General features: G+C 40.1%; 1 protein-coding gene across 4 annotated transcripts in view; it reads right to left on the bottom strand.

Annotated features, from left to right (window-relative positions):
* The window catches only part of LOC140716924 (D(2) dopamine receptor A-like), a 95,869-nt gene that overhangs the window by 51,298 nt on the left and 17,405 nt on the right, over nucleotides 1-27,166 (bottom strand). For 2 of the 4 annotated variants that reach the window (XM_073030037.1, XM_073030034.1), the window contains exon 2: nucleotides 158-260. The exons of the other annotated variants lie outside the window; for them this stretch is intronic. The gene's annotated coding sequence lies outside the window, so the exon portion shown is untranslated. The remainder of the gene's footprint in view (nucleotides 1-157; nucleotides 261-27,166) is intronic. 4 annotated transcript variants of the gene reach the window in all.

Below are 27,166 nucleotides of genomic sequence, written 5' to 3'. Positions count from 1 at the left end.
TTAGCAAGATAGTGTGAAATTACAATGAAGGCTGGATCAATGTGACCAACAATTGAATTAATTTTTAAAGCTGATCAATGAAGGCAACATTATCCATACAATATTCTCCCTCTTTTCATGCCCTGCTTGGTAATGATGAATTTATACAAATCTTTACCTTACTTCAGGTGATGATATAGCCAACTGCAATTACATCTAATTAGCTGCTCACAGTCAAAAATGACGTTGTTTTAGTAGAGACAAATTGTCTTTTTATGAATCTAGAGCATAAAAAAGATTAAGATAAAGGTTAAAAAAAATTAGCTTCATTTTTCACATGTACATGGATACATTGAAACACAGAGTGAAATTTGTTATTTTGAGTCAACAACCAACACAGTCTAAGAATATGCTGGGGGCAGCCTACAAGGGTCGCCACACTTCCAGCGCAAATATAGAATGGCCACAACTCACTAACCGTAACCTTTGGGATGTGGAAGGAAACCGCAGTACCTGGAGGAAACCCACGTGGTCAAGGGAATAACGTACAAACACCTTACAGATAGCAGCGGAAATCGAACCCCAATCGGAGATTGCTGGCGTTGTATAGAGATTGCGCTAACTGCTACGCAGCCTATCCATCCAATTGTCAGGTTATAACAATTTTAGGATCATAGTACACAATTCTGGAAGCTTTACAGGCATTTACAGCTGCAAGTTGCCCTTGTGGCATTATTTATCATGTTAAGGAAATCTTGCAGTTTCACACCTTCAGAATAGGAATCTTTTAACAAAACCATTCAATCTTCAGCAGCAAGATTTAAATACCCCTTGGGGTATGTCCTAGCTTGGTGTAGGAAACCCAGCTTAGATAGATCTGCTTTAAATTAATTACTGACCTGGATTCCTTCAGGCTGTACACATCACACATCTCCAGCTCACTTGTGTGAACCCCAAACAATAACCACTTCAAAGTTGGAGGTAAACATACAGCCCAAATCGCCTACCATCTCTCCAAATCTATGATTGAAGATCAAACACTACCTTGGGCTTTGATCCATCATACCATATTTTTGCCCAGGATCTAATCCATGCTTGAATTCTAAACCAGACTTCTCATCCATTATCCTCTCATCTCAACTCTGCTAGTAGAGTTCTCTGATAATTTCCTTTGCACTTGCTGATTCATAGGAGACACGTCCACCCAAGTTGTCCATGACAACCAAGATGCCCATTTAAACGAATCCCATTTGTTTATGTTTGGCCCTTCTCTCTCTAAATTGTCAACCCATGTACCTATCCAAATGTATTTTAAGCATTATTATTGTATTTGTCTCAAACACTTCTTCTGGCAGCTTGTTCCATATGCATATCTGTGTGAAGAGGGTGCCCTAGTTAGTCACACCTCACACATTGAATGCTACTGAATTTTAAGCACCAGACCTCTGATTAAAACATGGTTGACAATGAAGGATTGGCAAGTCACCGTGATCAATGAATTTCTATGTTGGTGTCTATGATCCTCCTAGGTTATCTCCAAGCCTAATCAAAGTTGTAAGAAAGGATTAAGGAGTGAACAAACAGAAATGTGCAAAATCAGCAAAAACTAATGATCTTAATCCAATGCTGTCGTCATAATAAGTAATGAGCACTGATAGCGATGATTCTGTCACAAGAACCTTTGATTTGTTTGAACATTGACTAACCAGCAAAGAGCAACAATCTCATTAATAAAATTTACCAAATCATTCAGCATTTGTTGTGGTTTGATCGCATTCTTTCTCCCAGATTGCTTTTATAATTTATCAACTGGCTGTTGTTTCCAATGAAGGAATTACTCAATATCAGATGTGGTGCCAAACACCTTAAGAAGACATAAATTGTGCTGCGTTTGACTTTAATTCTAATTGAGAATCCAAGGTGAAGGGTTATATATGGCTTATACTGAACAACTCCAGTCAATTAATAACCCTGACCTTATCTCTACCCATGATCTCTCCCCAGGACTTGATCAGCCAACACTATCTCCAAGCCAGGTTTCTTTCTCTGTGATTAAGAAGAGGGACGCCTCACGTCTTAATAAGCTGGTAAGGAAGGCGGGCTCTGTCGTGGGCAAAGTACTGGAGAGTTTAACATCGGTAGCTGAGCGAAGGGCGCTGAGTAGGCTACGGTCAATTATGGATAACTCTGAACATCCTCTACATAGCACCATCCAGAGACAGAGAAGCAGTTTCAGCGACAGGTTACTATCGATGCAATGCTCCTCAGACAGGATGAAGAGGTCAATACTCCCCAATGCCATTAGGCTTTACAATTCTACCGCCAGGACTTAAGAACTTTTTAAAAGCTATTATTAATGCTTTTTGAGATAGTGATTTAGATGCATATCATATTTTTTTACTGAGTTAAGTATTGTATGTAATTAGTTTTGCTACAACAAGTGTATGGGACATTGGAAAAAAGTTGAATTTCCCCATGGGGATGAATAAAGTATCTATCTATCTATCTATCTATTTCTTCAACCAGGTTTGTTAGTGACTTCCCTTGTAAAAGTGTAATATTGATTTATTTAGAGATACAGCACAGTAACAGGCCCTTACAGCCCACGAGCATGTGCTGCCCAATTATATCTATTTGACCGATTAACCTACCAACCCGCACATCTTTGGAATGGGGGAGGAAACCCACACGGTCACAGGGAGAACGTACAAACTCCTTACAGACAGTGGCAGGAAGTGAAGCCGGGTCGCTGGCACTGTAATGGCGTCACACTAACTGTTATGCTACTGTACCGCCTCCAATATATGAATGAAAAATATAAAAGATCCAGTTAATGATAACTTCACTAGGAGTGAAGGACTGAATATAGCTGTGCTCAAGAAGCAATGTTGACATGATGCTAATTGGTAAGTTTGAGAATTTATTTGATTAAATGTTGGCGTGTGGAGGTGGTTCGGTCATAGTATTCCTGTTTTAAAAAAAAACAATGACTTGCACTTATATTGTGCTTTTTAATGCAAAATACCACACAGGAAAAGTTCCAAGACTAAGGTTAGGGTGACCCAACCAAGGAGAGGAAGGGGCAGATGAACAGAGCACAACTTAAAAGTAGAACAAGTTCTGAAGAAAACAAAATAAAATGACACAGGAATTCTGAAGCACACATCAGTTTAGTAAACTACCCGTTTTCCCCTCAATACTGCACGAGTAGTGATGCACCATCAATAACTCTCTGAGACGTGAGGCGAGATATCGGCTTTTATTGACTGGAAGAAAGAACAAGCAGTAGTTGACCACCATACTACATCCTGGAGACTGAGGGCCTGGCTCAGGCCTCAATCGCCTTTATACCGGGGTCTGTGGGAGGAGCCACGGTCAGTAGGAGGGGCCACAGGAGCAGTCAGCAGGGGGCGTGTCCAGACAGGTATATGTAGTTCACTACAAGTAGGAGATGTCAGAGAGAGAATGGAGGAAAAGTACAGAACCTCACAACGGATGTGGGCTGAGGGTTTGGAGCTGGACACGTGAGCCATAGATTCAACAATGCTTTTTAAACACATCCATTAATGCAAACTACTTCAGATGCCACTATGTTGTGCCATTTGCCAGAATATTTTTCATGTTCTATTTTCAAAGTCTTGACTATGTTTATTACTGTATTGTATATTAATACTGCAATTTTATAAGTACCTCCAGGCTCAATTCCTCACAGATATCCATCAGATGCTGTCATCTGAGACGAATGATGTTTCCTCATGATCACATCCAGTCTTTTAATTAGCACAGACTGAAATTTGTAAGTGAAGGTTAACCATCCTGTTATTTGGTTTTGCACAACTTGGCCACAACTGCTTTTACCAAAACCTTGATATAATAGCAATTAAAGGAGATATGACCATCTTCTATTATAGTTATCTACTACTGTCCAGTTATCATGGAACTTTGGCAATTTATTCTATTGGAGACTAGGTGTTTTTTTAGAACATGTTTCCAAAAGGAATATGTAATACGCCAAGTCATGCACTTTAAACTGCGTATTTTTGTCCTTGCTCATGTCAATAACATTATTGGGAAATAACCTTTGTTTATGATGGACCTTGTCTCACCAAAGGTAAGAAGCAAACTTAAACATATTTGGGGCTGACAGACTCAGAAACTAATTAGTTGTCTGGTTGATGGACTTAAGAACAGCTGGAGTAAATATCTTGTTCTTCCCTCCCTGTCATCCTCAACGCGGGTGCTCCCCAGGGCTGTGAGCTGAGCCCATTGCTCACACACGACTGCACGGCCAGACAACAGAGCAAGCACATTGTCAAGTTCGGTGATGACACGACAGTGGCCGGGTTCATCACCAACAACGACAAGACGGCCTACAGAGAGGAGGTGGAGGAACTCGAGGCCTGGTACCAGGAAAATAACCTTTTCCTTAATATGAACAAGACAAACGAGATGGTTATGTTAGAAGAACTCGCACCACTCACTCCCTTTTATATCAGTGGCACAGCAATAGAAACTGTGAGCAGTTTCAAACTCTTGGGAGTGCACATTGTACACAACTTCTCATGGTCCTAGATGCATCCTTCACAGTTAGGAAAGCTCACAAATGCTTCTAGTTTCAGAGGAGGCTGTAGAGAGCTGGACGTTGCACATAAATACTCACATCTTTCTACAGATGAGCAGTAGAGAGCATCCTAACAAGCTGCATCACTGATTGGTTTGGAAATTACACTATGGTGGACAGGAAGGCTCTACAGCTGCCCAATGCATCACCAGCACCAGCCCACTCAGCATCAAAGACACATATACAGAAAGGTACTGGAAAAGGGCTAATAACATCATGAAGGATCCCACTCACCCTGCTCAGGGACTGTTTCCATCAGGGAAGAGTCTACACAGCATTCACACCAGGACTACCAAACTCAAGAACAGTTACATTCCACAAGCAGCAAGGCCGAACAACTCCTCCAACCATTAACCCACCCCTTCACCACTACTTTAGTATTTTTTGTCAGTCACCTTACGTACAGACACTCCTGTACCTATTGTCATTTTATGGACATACAATTAATCTATGTATATAAGCTATCTTATGTATTTATATTTATTATGTTTTTTTAATATTGGGGTGTATGGGGCATCCAGGGAGTGGTACACCTCTAGTGAAGGTGCTTGTTGTGTCCATTCTGGGGCAGCTCATTCACCTTTGGTCCCCACCAGACACTCAGCTCTCACTTATGTCTCCAAGTAGCTCTTTTCACATGACAGCGGCCCCTCCCCAGTACACTGCTTCAGCAGGCGGGCTAAACCAGGTGAGGGTAGCCAGTGGCCTCATGGGACATGCCTGGCCCAGCATGTGAAGTCAGCTCCAGTGGACTGGGCGAATGAGATCCAGTGGCCAGGAAGGTGGGTCTGCAACACTCCAGGGAGAGTGAAAGGCATGACCAGGTACAGAAAACATGATGGTTCTTCGCTGCAACCAAGAAAAACCCCAGTTTCTGATGCTTGTTCGTACCACTGAGCTCCACTTTAAAAACTCTCCTGCACTGGTTTCCTGTCATCGTCGGACATGATGGACAACCACTGTTTTTTCAATTGTTTTTGTTTTGTTTACATTATTGTGTTTTATTGAGCTGCATAGGATCCGGAGTAAGAATTATTTCATTCTCCTTCACACATGTGCATAGGAAGTACTGTAAAACTATCTTGAATCTGATTTTGGCAGTTGCACTTGTCCGGTTTTCTATTCATTTGCAGTATGTGGGTGTAGCTAGCAAGGCCAGCATTTATAATCTGCCCCTAATTGCCAATTAAAGGTCAGTGTGATCTATCTTCTTGAACATTGCAGAATGTCTGATGAAGATTATTGGTAGAAAGTTCCAGCATTTTGATGCAGCTGTAATGAAGTGGGAGGTTTCACATAGAATTCTCATCTTGTTTCATGTGCTAATATCAGAATTCACCAGCAGTTGGCTTCTTCAACCAATGACAATGCACCCATCTTGGCAGCAGCAAGCACAAATCCCACAATGCACTGCCCCATAGACAGTGCTGCAGATCCACTGAGAAGTAAAGTGTGTGGAGAAAGTTAAACCACAGGTGCAAAGAGAAATCACTGAGAAAGCATTGGGATGCACAAAAATAGTGAATTCAAATATTGGCTAACTGTACTTACAACAGCAGTGCCAGCAAAAAAAGCTATTTTCATGTTGGCACAAAGGCTTGATTAAAATCTATGAAGTGTAACATTCAATTTGAAAAGCTAGTTCTTTCAGATTCTGACTCTGGCACAAGTGAGTTTCTCAATGTACATTTCAAGGCAAGGATAAAACAAAAAGTGCTGAAATAGATACGATCACCGTCTACTGAGTGACTGAGTGAGTGGCTTAGGAAGTCATTTATTTGTGGATATTCTTCTTACGGATGCAAAACCATAAAGGTTTATTAGACCAAATAGCAGGGCTAATATATGAGAAAATATTTCATTGATAAGACTTATATTCCATGGAATTTAAAGTGATGAGAGGATTGTCATAAAAACCCATAATATTCTAACAGGTCTTACTATAGGGAGACTGCTTCCACTGGCTGAGAAGTCCGGAACAAAGGGTAACAGCCTCAAGATATGAGGTATGCCATTTAGAATCAAGGTCAGGAGAAAAAGTTTCATTCAAATCAAAGTGAAGCTGTGGAATTGCCTCACGTGGAGGGCCAAGCCATTAACTATGCTCAGGAAGGTCACAGATATATGTCTTAATGGTAACAGGTTCAAGAAATATCGGGTGCAGTAGAAACAGGGTACTGAATTATATGATCAGTCATAATTATATAGAATATGTTTCTAAATCTGTATGTTTACTATATAGAGATCTGTTTTATTATTTTCTTTATGTACAATATGTTGGTAAAAGCAGTTCTTTACTATTAATAACTCTACATTTTGTATTCTCCTAATAATCTTTATGTTCACTCTTTGTGAAGCTTGTAGTATTGAACTCTCATGTTCGATACAGTGATGTGTGTTCTTTCAATGTTGATTCCTGTCATTGAGTTCAATAGACCATTGGATATACTATAAATCTTTCTGTAAGCCTATTTAAGGATTTAGCTGAAGATACTGTAAATCAATTCTTAGATTCTGTATTCATTGCACCATCGTAAATGGGTTGCAAAGTCATTAACCAATTGTATCACGTCTCATCAACTTTTTAATGTATCATTCTTGTAATCAGAAAATTATGTATTATTTTATTTGTTTGTTTATATATTATGGATCTTGTCAGCAAAGCCATGAAGTATTATCCATCCTAAATTACTCTTGAACTGAACAGGCAATTTACCACTTTGTTGGGTGTGGGGATACACGTTACTAGACCAAATAATGATGATGGATCTCCTTCCCTGAAGAATATCAACAAATTTTCTGACAATCCAGAAGTTTCTTGGTTGCTGTTACCGAAACTAGTAATTTTTATAGTGCTAGATTTATCTAATCGCTTGCATTTAATCCCATCACTACCATGGTAGGCTTCAAATGTTTCTCTGATTCAATAGTCTAGAATTGCTAGTCCAGTAAATTTTGATATCAACGGTGCTGTGAGAAGGATGAAAAGATGCAGTAAGACAAAACAATATCATTTTGATTTCCAAGAAGGGCTTTATTTTCTGATCAATTATAAAATCATTTGATAAGCTACCACAAATTGATCATTATAAATTCATGGGCTGTGCAGATTAAGTTTAATAGAGAAAAAATATTTTCTATGTTGGGGAACCATGGTACCCTAGTGGTTAGTGTGATGTTATTACAGCTCAGGGCATTGGAGTTCAGCTTTCAATTCTGGCATTGTCTGTAAGGAGTTTGTACATTCTCCCTGTGACCACGTGGGGTTTCTCTGTTTACTAGGTTAATTGGTTATTGTAACGTGTCCTGTGATTAGGCTAGTGTTAAATAGCTTCTTTAAGGTTGCTGGGCGATGAGGCTTGTTGGGCTGGAAGAGCTTGTTCTGCACTGTATCTCTAAGTAAATAAACAAATACCCTGAGTCCTTGTATTAATATTTACCTGGCATCCTTGTACAGTACCTCCCTGCTCTCTTTTACATTGAACATTATTCTGTTTTTGCAGATTGTATTTTCCTATCCATGTCAGATGTTCATAGTAACCAGTACTTATACAATACTGCCTTGCCTAATGAAACATATATTGGAAATTCTTAAGTGTGCCTCCAGAAGTTATGGCTTCTCAATGAGAGTGTAAAATTACCTCTGTGATTGACACCTTGTGTAATGGTATTCCTTAAAACTGATTAAAATGAAAACCTGGTAAACCGTTCTGTGCTTTGGCTTCTCTAAACTTTGCTATTATTTACTGAGTTATTTTACATTAAAATACAGCCCACATGGACTGCAAACCTACTCACTTCATCCAAAATAAGAACAGGAGCTCTCCCTACCAAGTACTTTTCTTTTTATAAGCAATCAAAAATTATTGGTGGATTATATTCCTAACATATGCTTATGATTTTAAGGAATTAAAAATAAACTTATGGCACTGGAAGTCCAAAACCATATAAAAAAATGTTGGAAATACTGAGCATGTCAGGCAGCATCTGTGGAGAGGAATCCTTTGTCAGATCTAAAGAGTACTTCTGCCTTTAAAAAAAATTATGAATTACAGGGCTTATTTTCCTTATTATCCTGAGTCCTGATGAATGGTCTTGGCCCAAAATGTCAACAGATTATTCTCCTCCATAGATGCTGCCTGACCTGCTGAGTTCCTCCAGCATTTTGTGTGTGTTGTTCAAGGTTTCCAGCATCTGCAGAATCTCGTGTGTGTGTGTGTGTGTGTGTGTGTGTGTGTGTGTGTGTGTGTGTGTGTGTGTGTGTGTGTGTGTGTGTGTGTGTGTGTGTGTGTGTGTGTGTGTGTGTGTGTGTGTGTGTGTGTGTGCGCGCGCGTACGAGTGTTATTTTTCTTGCTTCTTTTCTGCAGCTTTGTGTCACTTGTAAGCTTTTGAATGTACTCTGACAGGTGTACCAATTATTCAAGTGTGACATGAGGCTATGATAGGTACAGTTTATAGGTTCCTCCTTTCTGACTGAAGGGACTTCAGGATATGCAGCTTCATAGTGTGATGCCTGTACCAATAACTGAACTCATCCTTCTCTGAAACTTGGCACTAATAACACCAACAACAAAGAAAGACGATGAATTACTGTTGAAGGAATTGATATACGTGGTGTGGGAGAGCAGAACGAGCTTGGGTTGGTATTGAGGGAGTATTATCTGTAGACAGTATATAATAGGCAAAAGGAAATTCAGTTTTCCATCACTGTGGATTCCTTTGAGACCCTCTTCTGTTGCATTGAACCTGTGCCATAACACAAAGGTCTCAGTGCTCTAACTGAACTGAATTAATTTACTGCAATCAAAATCCCTTTGCAATTGTTGGCTGCCTCTACACAGACAGAACTCAATCTCCAGCTTAAAGTGTTACTTCGTGGTTTATCTCGTTTCTCTGCTCCTGCTTTTCAGCTTGATGCTCTTTTTCAAAATGACGTTTGGTCTTTCATCTGGGCTTTCTATCCATAGAAAAATATAAGAAGTGTTTCTTTCTAACAGCTTAATTCACCTATCCCACCCACCATGCTCATGGACTGTTTGTCCCACTCCCATCAGGGAGAAGGTTATGTATCGTCCACACCAGGACCACCACACTCAGAGACAGTTACTTTCCCCGAGCAGTAAGGCTGATCAACACCTCCCATCCACTAACTCCACCACTACTTTATTAATTACAATCAGTTGCTTTATGGGCATACAATTAATTTATGTATATAAGCTAGCTTATATATTTATATTTACTGTGTTTTTATTATTATTGTATTCTTTATCTTTTGTGGTTGCTTTGTGCAGCATGAGATCTGGAATAACAATTATTTCACTCTCCTTACACTTGTGTATAGGAAATGTCATTAAACAATCTTGAATCTTTAGATTGAATCTTGAAATAATTCAGCTGCCAGGACCAATTTGGGGCCACATTGAGATCCATACTTCATCCCTTTGAAGGGAATTTTAATACTTTTACATGAGGGATTTTATTTCCAGCTTGTTGCATAACACTAGTTCTGAAATTTTGTGAAATTTCCATGGAATTTAATGCACATTAAAGTCTCTCAGACTTTAATGACAGCTCAGCATCACTCTAGGCACCATTTAAGCCTTTATTGGTGTCATTTCCAAAACAATGCTCAAGCAACAAAAAACAGCAAGGAGTTATTTAATGCTCTGGTAATTTGCTACTACATTGATGTTTTCTCTTGACAGGCAAGAAAAGAACGGCAGATAACTAAATGATACACTCAAAAAAATGTCTTAGAGGGAAAGGCAAGTTTGTACGTGTTGGCCTTTTGCTTCATGGTTCAAATATATATGATTATGACTCATTTTTATATTAATGCTGATAGCTGTACAAAATGGCCACATTAAAGTTCATCTTGGTATTGAAATTAAAAGAATTGCAGAGAAGCCAATATCATAATAATTGAGGAAAGGTTGTGCGAGCGAGAACTTTTCTCTTTGGAGAGAAGGAGGCTGAGAGATTACTTGATGGACATGTAAAAGATGATACAAGGCATAGACAGAGTAGACAGGCAAAGCCTCCCAGGCTGCAAATGGCTATTACAAGGGGTCATAGCTTTAAGGTGTTCAGAGGAAAGTATAGGGGTGGGATGTCAGAGGTAGGTTTTTTTACACAGAGAATGATGAATGTGTGGAATGTTCTGCCAAGGGTGGTGATAGAGACAGATATATTAGGAACATTTGAGAGACTCTTAGACACATTTAAACTCTTAGACCAATTAGGCACATAGAAAAAAGGAGGGCTATGTGGGAGGAAAGGGTGACATTGATTTTGGAGTAGGTTGAAAGGTTGGCACAACATTGTGGGCTGAAGGGCCTGTACTGTCTTGTACTTGTTAGGCCTGCACATGCAGGCTCCTCCCAGACTCCACCCAGCTAACAGGAGCCACCTGCCACTTGTTTCCATCTCATCACCTGCAGCCTATTTAAACTGTCACCCACAATCCTTGTTCACCCATCAAACCAGCCAGACTCAATTAGTTGCTCTGAGCCTTCAAACCTTGTTGCTGTGTCCTGTTAAGTATCTGTTCTCTGCTGTTTTGTGGCCCCCTCGTGGCTTGCTATTTTGCAGTTTATTAGTAAAGTGATTGCTTGCCACTAAGTCATCTCCATTGCTTTGTGTTTGGGTCAAGCCTCCTCTACATTTCCTGACAATACTGGTCTATGTTGTATGGTTTAGAAAGCGATTCAAGATAGGGTGCCATGGTGGCATAGCAGTTAATGCATAACTATTACAGATCAGGGCATTGGGGTTTGGAGTTCAGCTTTTATGTCCTTCCTATATGTACATGAGTTCCCTGTGGATGCTCCTGTTTCCTCCCAGAGTCTAAGACATTCTCATGTCTGCTGCTGTTAACTGGTCATTGTAAATTGTCCTGTGATTAGGCTAGGATTAAATCGGTGGGTTGCTGGGTAGCATAGCTCAAGGAGCTGGAAAGGCCTATTCTGCACTGTATCTCAATAAAAAGATAAATAAAAGATTCAAGATTATATAATATCATTCCCAATACACAGCTGAAAAGAAGAATGAAATAATTGTTACACCAGATCTGACGCAGCACAAAAAAACAGAATAAGATAAGGTACATGATAGTAATAATCATAAAACACAATAAATATAAATACTTAAGATAACTTATATACATTGATTGTAGGTCCATAAAGTGATGCTAGGCACAGGAGTGTCTGTACATAAGGTGACCCTGACAGGAAATGATAGGCTTTGGTGGTGGGGGAGTAATGGGGTGGGTTAATGGGTGGAGGTGTTGATCAGCCTTACTGCTTGGAGAAAGTAACTGATTTTTGAGTTTGATGGCATGGATGCTACGCGGCCTCATCTCTGATGGGAGAGGGACAAACAGTCCATGAGCAGGGCGCATGGGATCGGTCATGATGTTACTGGCCTTTATCTGGCACCTTTCTGTATATATGTCCTTGATGGCAGGTAGGCTAGTGCCGGTAAAGCGTTGGGCAGTTTTGACTACCCATTGTGGAGCCTTCCTGTCTGCCGCAGTGCAGTTTCCGTACCACGCAGTGATGTAGCATATTAGGATGCTCCCTACTGTAAATCTGCAGAATGAAAGAGTGTCGGTGTGCATAGTCCAGCTCTCTTCAGCATTGATGAACTTTCTTGATTGTGTAGAATGTTCTGGGATGTTGAGAGGTTGTGTGAGGTGTCCACTCCCAGGAGTTTGAAGCTTTAGAGAATATCAAATGCAAAAACTGCCACAAGTTGAATGTTGGCCTCTGTGCACAACATGCACAAAAAGCTGGAGGAACTTAACAAGTCAGGCAGCATCTATAGAGGGAAATAAACAGTCGACATTTCGGGCCAAGAATGGGCTCGATGCAAAGGATTCCCCTCCATAGATGCTGCCTGACCTGCTGCGTTCCTCCGGCATTTTGTGTGGGTTGCTCAATATTTCTGCATTTGTAGAATCTCTCATGACTCTGTATGTTCAACTGTTTCTAGTCTTAATTTCTCTTTAAGCTTGCTGATTCATTGTAGATTGTAGTTCTGAAGCTATAAGCTGTGTACGAAGCCTCGGCAAAATGGCCAGTCTTCAAAATGCAGCAAAAAGGAAAGCCTACATTCATACTATAGCCATCACTTCATGGTCAATAGAGTCATTTTGAACCAGGATGTCAAAGTTAAAGTCAAAGTAAAATTTGTCAACATGTAGAGTTTAGCCAATAACATTTATTGCCTATATACAAAAATATACTAGCTTGATATTCATTTCCTAGCAGGCACTTTGAGAAAAATAAAAGAAATACAATAGAATTTATGAAAATCTATACATAAACAAAGACTGACAGACAACCAATGTACAAAAGAAGATTAATTGTTCAAACAAAATAATTCTGAGAACATGAGTTATAAAGAGTCCTTGAAAGTGAGTCTGTAGGATCTGTTCAGAGTTGTAGTGTGTGAAGTTATCCACACCGGTTCAAGAGTCTGATGGCTGTAAGGTAATAACTGTTCCTGAATGTGGTGGTGTGGGACCTAAGGCTCTTGTACCTGCTGCCCAATGGTAGCAGTGAGAAGAGAGCATAGCCTGGATGGTGGGGATCTATAATGATGGAGGCTGCTTTCTTGTGGCAGCGCTCCTTGTAAATGTGCTCAATGGATGTGCAAAGGAATTTAAATTTAACTGCTTTTGGGAAATGATTTCAAAACAAGCAAATTGGCCAAGAAATTGGTTTCTGAAGTGTCTTTGCTTGAGGCATGCTGTGATCCATTTTCAGTGTTACATGGAGTAGATTGCGCTGCAGATCATTCCCCGGTGTATTCACTACCAGATGTGAGATTGGACTGGGCACTTCTGCGTGATGCCTTCCTGGAGTTATACACACATCAAGTTACACAACAATTTGCATAACATATGTTTCTGCCTTTACAAATATAAACTGGAACAGAAAACTCCATTCTGAACGTGTGGAAGAATATCAATAGAACTAAGGACAGGTCTTAGACACAATAGATACTACAGATGCTAGAAATCTAGACCAACACACACAAAATGTTGAAGGAATTCAACAGGTCAGGCAGCATCTATGGAGGGCTCTTGCCAGACTCTTCTAACTTTAGACAGTGACAAGTCTCTTGCCCCACCCCAGTACGCAGCTTGTTGACATGGTACTGTATATCCCTTTGAATGAAGGTCAGGGTTGCCTTCCTCTCTTCATCTCCCCCATGCCAGCTAAGCTCACTGTAGCTCCATGGAGAATGCGCCTCGAGGGCTCACACCCTTCTCTGGTTCCTGTGGAATATTGGGAGATGGAAGGGTGTAATCTCAGAATTTCCTTATGTATGTGTGTGTGTGTGGGGGGGGGTGTCTTAATGTTCTTAAGTTTTGTTGAATGCACCTATGTCATTGTTGACTCCATTACTTTTGAAGGGTAATCACTCTTCGAACGGAGAATAACTAGTTTATTTGTACACAGCAAGATCCTACAAACAGAACTATTATAATAACCAGATAACTTCTTTTTTGTGATTTTGAATGGGAGATAAGTTTTGGCCAAGACATTGGGAAGAATTCTGCTACTTTTTGCCTCCACTTAAAAAGTCATAGATCTGTACATACAGCATGGCAACAGACACTGCAGCCCAACTCATCTGTGCAGGTCAGTTTACCACACCCTTGGTTCAGCTGTGAGAGAAGGTTCATTGATCATAAACACAAGAGATGCTGGAAACCCAGAGTGACACATACAAAATGCCGGAGGAACTCAGCAGGTCAGGCAGCATCTATGGACGGGAATAAAGAGCCGATGTTTTAGGCTGAGACCCTTCATCAGGCTACATCGTTGCTTCATTCATCATGTTATTTAACATCAATCCATTGAGTAATGGGGGAATAAATGGCTTGTTATTTTGGACTCACCCTAATCTGTGAAAAATGAAGAAAACTCCCTTCAGTTGAAAAACTGCTTCATTATAGTAAATGGGATCTTTAGAAGAAATCTGAAAGCTTAAAAACCAAGGTAGAAGGAGCATTGAAATTAAGCTGTACTGTACAATGTATTTCTGTTTTATTGTCCAGAACAAAATACAAAAGAAGATGAAGGCTATTCTGCTCTCTCAGCTAACATTTTCTAGAACTAGCTTCTTTTGAGAACTAATCTTTGAAATTGGCTCCCTGCAACCACAGTTTATGATTGTTAATTAAACAAGCTGAACTAAAATAACAATTGATTTGAAAATTATTATGTTGGGAGTCCTTGGTCATTGCAAACCAATAAAAGAGCAGCATTAAAGTGGTAACACTGTTTTTCCAAGCCTTGTTAGAAGCATTTAATTTTCAAGAGCTGCAGTATTTTGACTGCACAGAAAATATAAAGGTAAGAGAATAAGATGTAAAGTAAATAAATAAAGTATTAATTAGTAAATATGTTATAAAGGTAAGGGAAACAGTTTCATTGCTTGAGTGGCTAAGAATTAAATGCATAGTGCCTAACCAGATCAGAAAACCCAAGTACACCTTACTTGATAATGTATATTCACTGATAGAAGTGTATCTTTTATGCATGTAATGATATTTTAGTAAATGTTGCTTATTTGAGAGTTGTGCATGTTTACAAAATTCACTATCTGTTATGCCTGTTGTTTTTGGATCCATGCTGTATGTTTTCCCTGCATTAAAACCCTCAATCAAATCCCATATTGTGATTCTCAGTTAAATGCTTGGAGCCACCTGCTTTAGGGCAAACATAATTCCCATTAACCCTTTAGAAATAACATGCTCTTAAAAAGACCTTTTCTCTGGGTACAGAATATCTGAAGGAGGTTCTGTCAGCAAAACAAAAGGCTGAAATTTAGACAAACCTTTCAGGCATCTTGTGGACAGCAAGGTTACAAGATGTACAGTCTTCAGGGCATGCTAATATTATCTTGAGACTATATGCTGGATTGTAGTATATGTGCTGTGTGTGACCATGTGAACTGTATCTTGTACACTGGCCCCAGGGGAAACATGGTTTGTTTAGCTGTGTACATCTGTATGATTGAATGACAATGAACTTGAACATGAGATTTTGATCTTGGCTAGCTATTAGGTCCTTAGACCCGAGCCAGTGGAAATTTTTCTTGGCCTCATCAGCACGTATCACTCAGTGGAAGGGTCAACTTAGCCATTGGCTATGCCTCATCCAATAGAAAGAGAGTGCTGGGCCTGGCTCATTGGTTGTCAGGCTGGGCACCTGTTTGATCTTTGGTGCAGCACCTCCCAGATACAGTGAGCTGGGTTTAACCCTGACCTCATGCTGCCAGTGGGAAGCTTGCAAGTGCTCCCTCTGTCTGCATGGCCTTATCCCAGGCACTCCTTTGGCTCCCATAACGCAAAAAAAAAAAATCAAGGTTGCTAGGGTAATTGACTGAAATACTGCTGTATGCTGTAGCTAGAATGAAGTTAAGAGGCGGGATTTGCTGGAGGTAAAATTGATTGGGAATTGGGGGAATTAAAAGAATTATAGGATTAATGTAGAACTAAGTGCTTGATGGTCAATGTGAATTCGATGTGCTGATGGTTTGGTGACTTGTCACTTGGAAATAACAAATGAAGCTTTTTCACAAAGCCATCTCAATTCAGTGCATATACCAAGAAGTTGACAAATGACATAACGTTACAAATGCTTTATAAGAGCACAGGCTTTTAAACTTGTGACTCAGGGTGAGATATAGAAGTCTTGACAGCCAAGCAGTATTATTTCAAAGTGGCTGTCATATCTTCATGTATCTTCCTGAAGCTTCTCATTATAAGACTGTCCATAGTTTAAAGTGTACAACAAACCTCTTAAAAATATACAGTTATTTGTCATGGGCAAATATAAGCTCACTCATGGTATGGTATGTACATAGTTAAGAAAATATCAAGGTTTGTGAGCAAACATTCATGTGCACCTTGTAGATCATAGAACAGTATAGCACAATGCAGGTCCTTCGGCTCATGATGTTGTGCCAAACTTTTAACTGACTTTGTGATGAATCTAACCCTTCCCTCCTACACAGCCCTCCATTTTTCTGCCATCCATGTGCCTATCTACGAGTTTCTTCAATGCCCCTAAATGTATATGCCCTACCGCCACCCCTGGCAGGGCATTTCACACAGTCACCACTCTGTGTGGGTGAAAAAGAAAACCTTCATCTACTTTCCTCCATTCACTTTAAAATTGTGCCCCTGGTATTAGCCATTTCCACCTTGGGATAGAAGTCTCTGCCTCTCCACTCATTCTATGCCTCTTGTCATCTTGTACACCTCTCTCAAGTTACCTCTCATCCTCCTCCTCTCCAAAGAGGAAAGTGTTCTTCTCTTTGTAAATGCTAGATTTGACTTTTCTAATGCATTGCAGGTGAGGCTTCCTTGCTGTGGTTATTGAACAATCTAACCATGGGGTTATGCAAAATCAAACTGCTCATCGTCCATCTTGCACCAGGACTCATTTCACCTTCTGTTAGCAGAGCTACATTCTCTCCTGGTTAAACAACCTTTTGTGGTCTCAATCCTTCATCTTTCCATAACCTTCTCTACTTCTACTCTCCAACACAATTACATTTGTTTAGTTCTCATTTGTACTACTACTTGCTAAAACCTTAAGCTCCAGAATTCTCCATAAGACATAGAAAACAGAATTAAGTCATTCAGCCTATTGAGTCTGCTCCACCATTCCATCATGGCTGATTTATTGTCCCTCCCAACCCCATTCTCCTGCTTTCTTCCATAACCTTTGACACCCTTACTGATCAAGAATCTATCAACCTCTGCATTAAACATACTCAATGACTTGGCCTCAACAATTGAATGAATTCCATTGGAATGCTCTGCCACAGATTGCGGTGGAAGCCAAGTCCATGGGTATATTTAAGGCAGAGGTTGATAGTTTTCTGATTGGTCAGGGCATCAAAGGATATGGTGAGAAGGCAGGTGTATGAGGTTGAGTACATTTGGGGATCAGCCATGATGAAATGGTGGAGCAGATTCGATGGGATGAATGGCCTAATTCTGCTCCTATGTCTTATGGTCTAACACTCCTCCTCATCTCTGTTCTTAAGGAATGTTCTTCTATTCTGTGGCTGTTGTGGAAATGTACTTGTAGTAACAAAATGGAACCTATATTGTACCAGAGTACTTTGCTAATATTGTTTGTGCAACATTATGCCAATGGGCCCTGAGTGTATGACAAACTGCAGAAAGACAAGCGGATTCAGTTACTGGAAGAATGCCAGCTACACTGGATAAGCAGCTGAACAGAATGTATCCTGTCTTTGAACAGACATGGGTAGCCAGCACTCTTGTATAAATGAGTGACTATGCTGTCTGTTTTTTCCAAAACTGTCACCGGCTCTTGTGCAGTGCTAGTCTTCCCTTGCTGCAAGTAAAATAAGTGCGCTTATGATTGGTCCACTCTGAGTTAATTGTTTGTTGTAAGACACAATAAAAAGGTGCTCAACACTGTGCTCTCAGGTCCTGAACTCCCAACTATAGGAAACATCCTCTCCACTTCTCCCTCACTTTCCTCCTTTTGGATGCTGCTTAAACATGTCCTTTTGGCAAGTTTTGGATGTCTGCTTAATACTTCCTTTTTTAACTCAGTGTCAGTTTTTTTTTAGTGTTCCTGTAAACATTGGGACATTCTTGTAATTTTCACAATTTATAAATAGAAATTGTTGCTGTGGATAAATGACACGTGGTAGTTTTCATTTGAAAATACAATTCTCAAATCGGTCTCCGTTTGTTTTTGAAGATGGGCTGTTGAAGAGGAATTTCACAAACAGAGCATCAAAATCTTTAGCAACAAACAACCTGCTAAAGGAACTTGGCAGGTGAGCAGCATCTGTAAAGGGAAGTAAATTGTCAAATTTCAGGTTGAAACCCTAGATAAGGAATAGAACATAGAAATCTACAGCACATCACAGGCTCTTCGGCCCACAATGTTGTGCCGACCATGTAACCTACTCTAGAAACTGCCTAGAATTTCCCTCATGCATAGCCCTCGATTTTTCTAGGCCCCATGTACCTATCTAAGAGGCTCTTTAAAGATCCTATTGTATCCGCTTCCACCACCGCTGCCGGCAGTGCATTCCACACACCCACCACCCTCTGTGTGAAAAACTTACCCCTGACATTCCCCTCTGTACCTATTTCCAACCACCTTAAAAACTATGCCCCCATGTGTTAGCCATTTCAGCCCTGGGAAAAATCCTCTGACTATCCACACGATCAATGCCCCTCATCATCTTATACACCTCTATCAGGTCACCTCTCATCCTCTGTCGCTCCAAGGAGAAAAGGCCAAGTTTACTCAACCTAATCTCATAAGGCATGCTCCCCAATCCAGGCAACATCCTTGTAAATCTCCTCTGCACTCTCTCCATAGTATCCACATCCTTCCTGTAGTGAGGTGACCAGAACTGAGCACAGTACTCCAAGTGGGATCTGACCAGGGTCCTACATAGCTGTAACATTACCTCATGGCTCTTGAACTCAATCACATGGTTGATGAAGGCCAATGTATGCCTTCTTAACCACAGTCAACCTGCGTAGCAGCTTTGAGTGTCCTGTGGACACGGACCCCAAGATCTCTCAAATCCTCCACACTGCCAAGAGTCTTACCATTAATATTATATTCTATTTTCAAATTTGACCTACCAAAATGAACCACTTCACACTTATCTGGGTTGAAGTCCATTTGCCACTTCTCAGCTCAGTTCTGCATCCTATTGATGTCCAATTGTAAACTCTGACAACCCTCCAGACTATCCACAACACCCCCAAATTTGTGTCATCAGAAAATTTACTAACCCACCTTTTTACTTCTTCATCCAGGTCATTTATAAAAATCACAAAGAGGAGGGGTCCCAGAGCAGATCCCTGCAGAACTCCACTGGTCAATAACCTCCACCCTTTGATACAAACCATCTACAACCACCCTTTGCCTTCTGTTGGCAAGCCAATTCTGGATTCACAAAGCAAGGTCTCCTTGGATCCCATTCCTTACTTTCTGAAGGAGCCTTGCATTGGGAATCTTATCAAATGCTTTACTGAAATCTGTATACACTACATTCACTGCTCTACCTTCATCAATGTGTTTTGTTTCATCCTCAAATAATTCAATCAGGCTCATAAGGCATGACCTGGTCTTGACAAAGCCATGCTGACTATCCCTAATCAGATGAAGTCTCTCCAAATGCTCATAAATCCTGCCTCTCAAGACCTTCTCCAACAAGGGGTTTTAGATGTGGTTACTTCAAGTGCTGGGTTTTAGATGTTTCAGAAAGGACAGGGAGGGAGGCAAAAGTGGTGGGGGTGTGGCACTGTTGATCAGAGATAGTGTCACGGCTGCAGAAAAGGTGGACATTATGGAGGGATTGTCTACGGAGTCTCTGTGGGTGGAGGTTAGGAACAGGAAGTGGTCAATAACTCTACTGGGTGTTTTTTATAGACCACCCAATAGTAACAGGGACATCGAGGAGCAGATAGGGAAACAGATCCTGGAAAGATGTAATAATAACAGAGTTGTTGTGATAGGAGATTTTAATTTCCCAAATATTGATTGGCATCTCCCTAGAGTGAGGGGTTTAGATGGGTTGGAGTTCGTTAGGTGTGTTCAGGAAGGTTTCTTGACACAATATGTAGATAAGCCTACAAGTGGAGAGACTGTACTTGATCTAGTATTGGGAAATGAACCTGGTCAGGTGTCAAATCTCTCAGTGGGAGAGCATTTTGGAGATAGTGATCATAATTCTATCTCCTTTACAATAGCATTGGAGAGAGATAGGAACAGACAAGTTAGAAAAGTGTTTAATTGGAGTAAGGGGAATTATGAGGCTATCAGGCGGGAACCTGGAAGCTTAAATTAGGAACAGATGTTATCAGGGAAAGGTACAGAAGAAATGCGGCAAATATTCAGGGGATATTTGTGTGGAGTTCTGCATAGGTATGTTCCAATGAGACAGGGAAGTTATGGTAGGTTACGGGAACCGTGCTGTACAAAGGCTGTAATAAATCTAGTCAAGAAGAAAAGAGAAGCTTACAAAAGGTTCAGAGAGCTTGGTAATGTTAGAGATCTAGAAGATTATAAGACTACTAGGAAGGAGCTTAAGAAGGAAATTAGAAGAGCCAGAAGGATCCATGAGAAGGCCTTGGCGGGCAGAATTAAGGAAAACCTCAAGGCATTCTACAAGTATGTGAAGAGCAAGAGGATAAGACACGAGAGAATAGGACCTATCCAAGTCTCTGTAATAGCCACAACGTCATAGTTCCACGTATTGATCTACGCTCTAAGTTCATCCGCCTTCTTTATAATACTCCTTCGGAGTTCCTCTAACAGATTTCCTGTTACTTCACATTCCAGCATGCGCAGTCTCTTGTGTTTCCATCAACATTTTTGGCTGAGCTTAGATACTTTGTTTTAAGAACTACTTGTCCTGGACCAAAGTACTCACACGTTTTCCTTCTGGTTCCAAGGGATAGATAATAGAATATCACAAATAATGTTGTTCATTGAAATTGTATAATATAATATTAGCATGAATAATCTAGCATTAAAACTGGAATGGTTCAAGCAACTGCTGTAGTTTTGAATGTATGTTACTTCACCACGGGCCTCCTGCCTAAAACCATGAGATTGCCTTAGGAAATCAAGACCAAAATAGTGCCCAATACGAATGTTATGTTTCTTGAAAACTAATTCTATTGTCTATTGTATTCAACAGGAAACATTGAAGTGAAAGCCTTTTGAAATTTCTAGTGAATAGAGCATTTTTAATATTTCTTCCATAAAGCATTGTGTTTCATACATATTTAAAATCCCTGTGCCTCAATGATGAACTTTAACTTCATAATAATGTCAACAACTGCATTATTAACTTAATCCAAATCAAATATCCTGATGATCTTTTTTGAGTGAGAACGATCTCAGGGCAAATTTGCACTGTGAACTCTCTCATCCTTGTTAATGGACAGTTTCAGAATATATATGAGCATTTACAATAAATTAAGACCTTTTTTTAATAAGTAAGTTGGGGTACAGCAATGTCCAAGTAAGATGCAGACACATAAGATGCTGGAGGAACTCAACAGGTCAGGCAGCATCTATGGAGAGGAATAAACAGTTGACATTTCGAGCAGAGACCCTTCATTAGGACAGCTGGGTACTTCCAGCCCTGATGAAGGGTCTCGGCTGGAGACCTTTAACTGTTTATTCCCTCCACAGATGCTGCCTGATTTGCTGAGATCCTCCAGCATCTTATGTGTATGTTACTCTAGGTTTCCAGCATTTACAGAATCTCCTGGGTTTACTAAATAATATAAAGGTCACCAATTCCAAAAGTTGGATCTGGAATTATGGAAGCGTATTGAAATATGCACCAGTATCAATTTGTACATTTGGCACAGGTGACTGAGGATGAGATTGTACAGTGAATGTTGTTCAATACAGAAGTGACATGTTCTCCTTCAGTTACAGTATAGTGGAATATTTCACAGTGCCCAGGGGAAGGCATCATTATGCTGCTGAAAGATCAGTGACCTAAAACATCAACCGTTTGCGTCTCACTGCAGATGTTGTCTGACCTGCTGGGTATTCCCAGCATTTTCTACTTTGATTTTAGGCAGATGACACCCTGTACAATAGAGCATTCAGCTTGCATTTTGTGCAATCCATTTCTCGGCTGTTGAAGCACGTCCAGCATGGCTGTTTGAGTTCAAGTATGAAACTGGCAATGCATAGGAGCATGGTTCTTATCCAAACTCATGAATCATTGTGTTACAGGAGTTTGAGATTTTATGATGAAGTTATATAAGTTATACAAGGGCAACAAAAATACAGAAATTCTCTCTTTGAAAGGCAAGAATCTAATCAATGTTTGATAGATTTCTGTTTGTTAGGCAAGACTGTGAGAGATGAGGAGAAAACAGTGGATAAATACAGAACAGCATGATCTAATGGAGAATCACAGCATTGATAAGGGGCTGAATGAATATAACTTATAAGTTATATAAGACATTGGTGAGACCAAATTTGGAGTATTGTTTGCTTTATGGCCACCTACCTACAGGAAAGATATAAATAAGATTGAAAGAGTGCAGAGAAAGTTTACAAGGATGTTGCCAGCACTTGAGGACCTCGGTTATAGGGAAAGGTTGAATGGGTTGTGGCTATTCACTGGAGCATAGGAGAATGAGAGGAGATTTGATAGAGGAATACAAGATTATGAAGGGTATAGACAGGGTAAATGCAAGCAGGCTTTTTCCCTGAGGTTGAGTAAGAGTAGGACTAAAGGTCATGGGTTAAGGGTAAAAGGTGAAATGTTTAAAGGGAACCTGAGGGGAAAGTTCTTCACTCCAAGGATGGTGAGAGTGTGGAATGAACTGCCAGCAGAAGTGGTGGATGCAGGTTTGATTGCAACATTTAAGGAAAGTTTGGATATGTCCATGAATGGGAGGGTATGGACGGCTATTGTCCAGGTATAGGTTGATGGTGCTAGGCAGAATAACAGTTTGGCATGGACTAGATGGGCTGAAAAGCCTGGTTCTGTACTGTAATGGTCTATGACTCAAAGACATTTGACTCAATTAGGATTTTGTAGCTTCCTGTCAGAAATCTGTGAGCTGACATCTATTGATAAAGATTATGTAATTCTATGAAATAACACACTTTTATCCAGTGCCATAAGTGTGTTCTGTTAGAATAAAACCTGTCTTGTTTGATTATTGTGTTTTCTAGCTAAACTCCTGTTCTGGTTGGCTGCTTATTGGCAGTACTCATAAAGACCAGATCAGTTTCAAGCCCACGTTTCACTTCCACTTTCTCTTTCTAATATATGACAAAATGACACTCTTATTCCAGCATATAAGTTACACCAGAAAAAAAACTGACCGAGCCTTTCATGGTGACACCAGATGAAAACTTTATTCAACTGAGGAAGTTGTGTATAAGCTCTTGATTGATGATATCACTTGGCTTCAACATTCTCATCTAAAAAGCCAACATTACTAATGCCAACAAGTGAAAGCATAGCTGTGAGGAGGCCATTCAGCCCCTTATCAATGCTGTGATTCTCCATTAGATCATGCTGTTCTGTATTTATCCACTGTTTTCTCCTCATCTCTCACAGTCTTGCCTAACAAACAGAAACCTATCAAACATTGATTAGATTCTTGCCTTTCAAAGAGAGAATTTCTGTATTTTTGTTGCCCTTGTATTTTCTCTTAAAAACTTGAGTTTAAGTTTAAATGTGAAAAACAGAAAAGATGAGCTTTATTGGTCACACGTGCATCGTTTGCATCAATAACCAACACAGTCCGAGGATGTGCTGGGGTAGCCGGCAAATGTCGCATGCTTCTCAGATCACTTATCTGTAATGTTAATTCCAGCATACAAACCGGTGATCGAATGGGTCAAACCAGTTCTAAAGGTGGTGGAAACGTGTCCTGAGGGTGCAGTCTCTACACTATACGATTGCTTTGATAATATGAACTGGAGAATGTTCAGGGAGGCTGCTACCTTTGGCAACCACGTTAACATCGAGGAATATGTGGATTCTGTGACCAGCTACATACAGAAGTGAACTGAGGATGTTACCATCACAAAACACCTCTGGGTGAGGGCCAATCAGAAGCCATGGCTTACTGCAGAGGTCTGTACATGGCTGAAGGATCGTGATGCTGCCTTTAGATTGGGAGATGCGACAGATTGCAGGGAAGCAAAAACTGTACTCTTCCGCTTCATCAGGAAGGCGAAACGGGAGCATTCTCAGAGAATTTACAGCCACTTCTGTGATACCAGAGACTCGAGGCGCAGTTGGCGAGGAATTCTGAGGATTACAGACTAAAAGTCTACCCTGCGCATCAGTGACCAGGATGCCTTGCTCCCAACAGGCTGAACATATTTTACACCTTGCTTGATGCTGGCGAGGAAAGCACCCCTCCTTCCAGGGAGGCAGACACTCTTTCTGGCTGAAGCTGAGGTGAGGAGGGCACTGGCCAGAGTCAACCCACGCAAAGCTGTGGGGCCTGATAATGTACCAGGTTGGATTCTGAAAGCCTGCACAACTCAGCTGACGGAGGAGCTGATGGATATATTTAACATCTCTCTGGAACAATCCATTGCCCCTCTGGTTTTCAAAATGGCAACCATCATTCCAGTGCCAAAGAAGGCAACAGTAATTACACAAAGAAGGGGAAAATAGCCAAAAAGTGGAAGGCCCATCAAAATTTCGTTTGAAGCCTCACAACCCGGGCCTCTACACCTGCTTCTGCAACTGGATCCTTGACTTCCACATCAGGAGACCATGGTCATCCATCATTAAGCATGAAGGCATCTATCATTAAGGACCCCCAGCATCCAGGACGTGCTCTCTTCTCATTACTATCATCAGAGAGGAATTACAGGAGCCTGAAGATGCATGCTCAATATTTTAGGAACAGTTTTTCCCCTCCGCTATCAGATTCTGAATGAAAAACGAACCAACCAATGAACAATACTGTACCTCACATTTTTGCTCTCTCTCTTTGCACTACTTATTTAATTTAATTTATATATATATTTCTTGATATATTGTATAGTATTTTCATGCTGCTGCAAAACGACAATGTTCATGATGTATGTCAGTGAGAATAAACTTGATTGTGATTCTAATTATTTTTGTTTCATATCCCATTCTCAATCTCAGACTACACTTCTTGCATCCAAATCACCACTATTCAGTTGACCTTCGTGCAAATTACTTATCAAAGCGTTGGCCTAATTTGGAAATAGAAAATTCTACCTTCCTAGCCCCAAGTCAACTCATTGCTGGTTTATTTGGTCACTGAAGTGCCAACAAGCTGCCATTCTTAGTAAATTCAATTTTCTGATTGATTTCTTTTCCAAGTTGGAATCACATTTTATATTACTCAATGTCATTGCGCTGAAATAATCCTGCAATATGTATACATCCCACATGAGTAAATGAGAAAATCACAAAGCATCTGTTACACTTAATCATACCCAATTAGCTGATGAGTTGTTAAGATGGAGTTTGAAGCACACCATTTATACTTATATGAATGAAATTCCTGTTCTGTACCAACTACTTTGCAGAGAATTCTTTTGCTGATTTCATTTCGTGGTTTAATTCTAATAATGGCTTTCCAAAAAAAAAAATCTGTTCTCAAATCTTCAAATTTCATCCTGAATTGTCGGCTATCTTTGTTGTCATTTGCAAGTGTTTGTTGTCATTTACTCGTTGGGATGTGACCAATACTGACCAAAACCAGCTTTTATGGTCTACCCCTATTTGCCCTTTGAAAGTGATGAAGAACTACTTTGAACAATTGTAGTCCTTCTGGTGAAGGGGTGCTTTTTCACCCTTCAAACTTATAGCTGATAAACGGTGGAAAGGCTTTGGAGAGCCAGGAGGTGAATTTGTACCTGCTTTTGCAGTTAGGATATTTATGAGGTCGTACATTTAACTTTCTATTTAAGTCAGTGTTGTGTGTTTAATATTTCAGTAATATTTGAGTAATATTGTAAATATATTTGATCAATCATTCTTTGTTTACATAATTTATTACAGGTTATTTGTAAAAGTACATGAATGGCATATGTCATGACATCAACACGTCATATGGGCATGCCTCACTGAAGAAAAACTAAGGAGACCTGTTTCCTGGCTCCTGTGTTTTCCTTAAATTAGTTCTAGTTTTAGGAGTTACAAAACATAATGGTGGCAATGAGGAAGTTTTAAAACAAACTTGAGATGACTCCCTACCTGTTGAGGTGTAGCACGTTATTTTTTCTTCAGAAATGGAGCAAGACATTCAAGTTTAGCAAAAAAAGACAGAAAACTGATAAAATTCATGGGTTCATAAACTGTGAGTACTGGATGATAATAGTAATGCAGAAATGTCTGGCTACACCGGAAAGATAAATGTGTTCAATTACACATCAGATGTCAATCTGAAAATAACAACAAAGCAAAAAATGCATGAAAGGTCAGAGAGCATCTGTGGAAAGAGAAATAGTGAGTATTTGAGGTCCAAGATCCTTTGTTAGAACTGCAAAAAGAGAGAACTGAAGTTAATTTTTAGCAACAGAGAAGGTGGGAGAAAGAATGGATAGTGTAAACTAAATGTCTGATAGAGCGAGACTAGACATAGAGGTTAAAAGCACATTGTTTCCTTGTCTTGTTATTTTTGCTAATTGCAAAGCTGTGGGATATGCTTAGCAGACATGATTACACTAACAGAAAGAGAAATGCAGAGCCAAAATGATGACAGATATAGAAATGGCCAGTTCTGATAGAAGAAGGAGTGAGCAGCTAAAGTTGGAGAGTGCTTTCCCAATGTTGGTGTCAATTCCATAACCATAGGAGGATAACGTTGGAGGAGTGGACTGGGGTTGTAGTACTGAGAAAGTTACAGAAATCAAAAGTGGGTTGACAAAGGAAGAATCTGAGATCTAAAATATGGTTAAGGAGTTAATTAAAATGGACGGCTAAGAAATCTTGCAGATGGGCAATAAAATTGGAGAGGAGATATTTCTTCTGATCATCCAAGAA

Source organism: Hemitrygon akajei, chromosome 26 (genome assembly GCF_048418815.1).
Source record: "Hemitrygon akajei chromosome 26, sHemAka1.3, whole genome shotgun sequence".
Classification (NCBI taxonomy): Eukaryota; Metazoa; Chordata; class Chondrichthyes; order Myliobatiformes; family Dasyatidae; genus Hemitrygon; species Hemitrygon akajei.
Note: the sequence above shows the minus strand (reverse complement) of the source record. Positions and strands in the feature narration are given on the sequence as shown.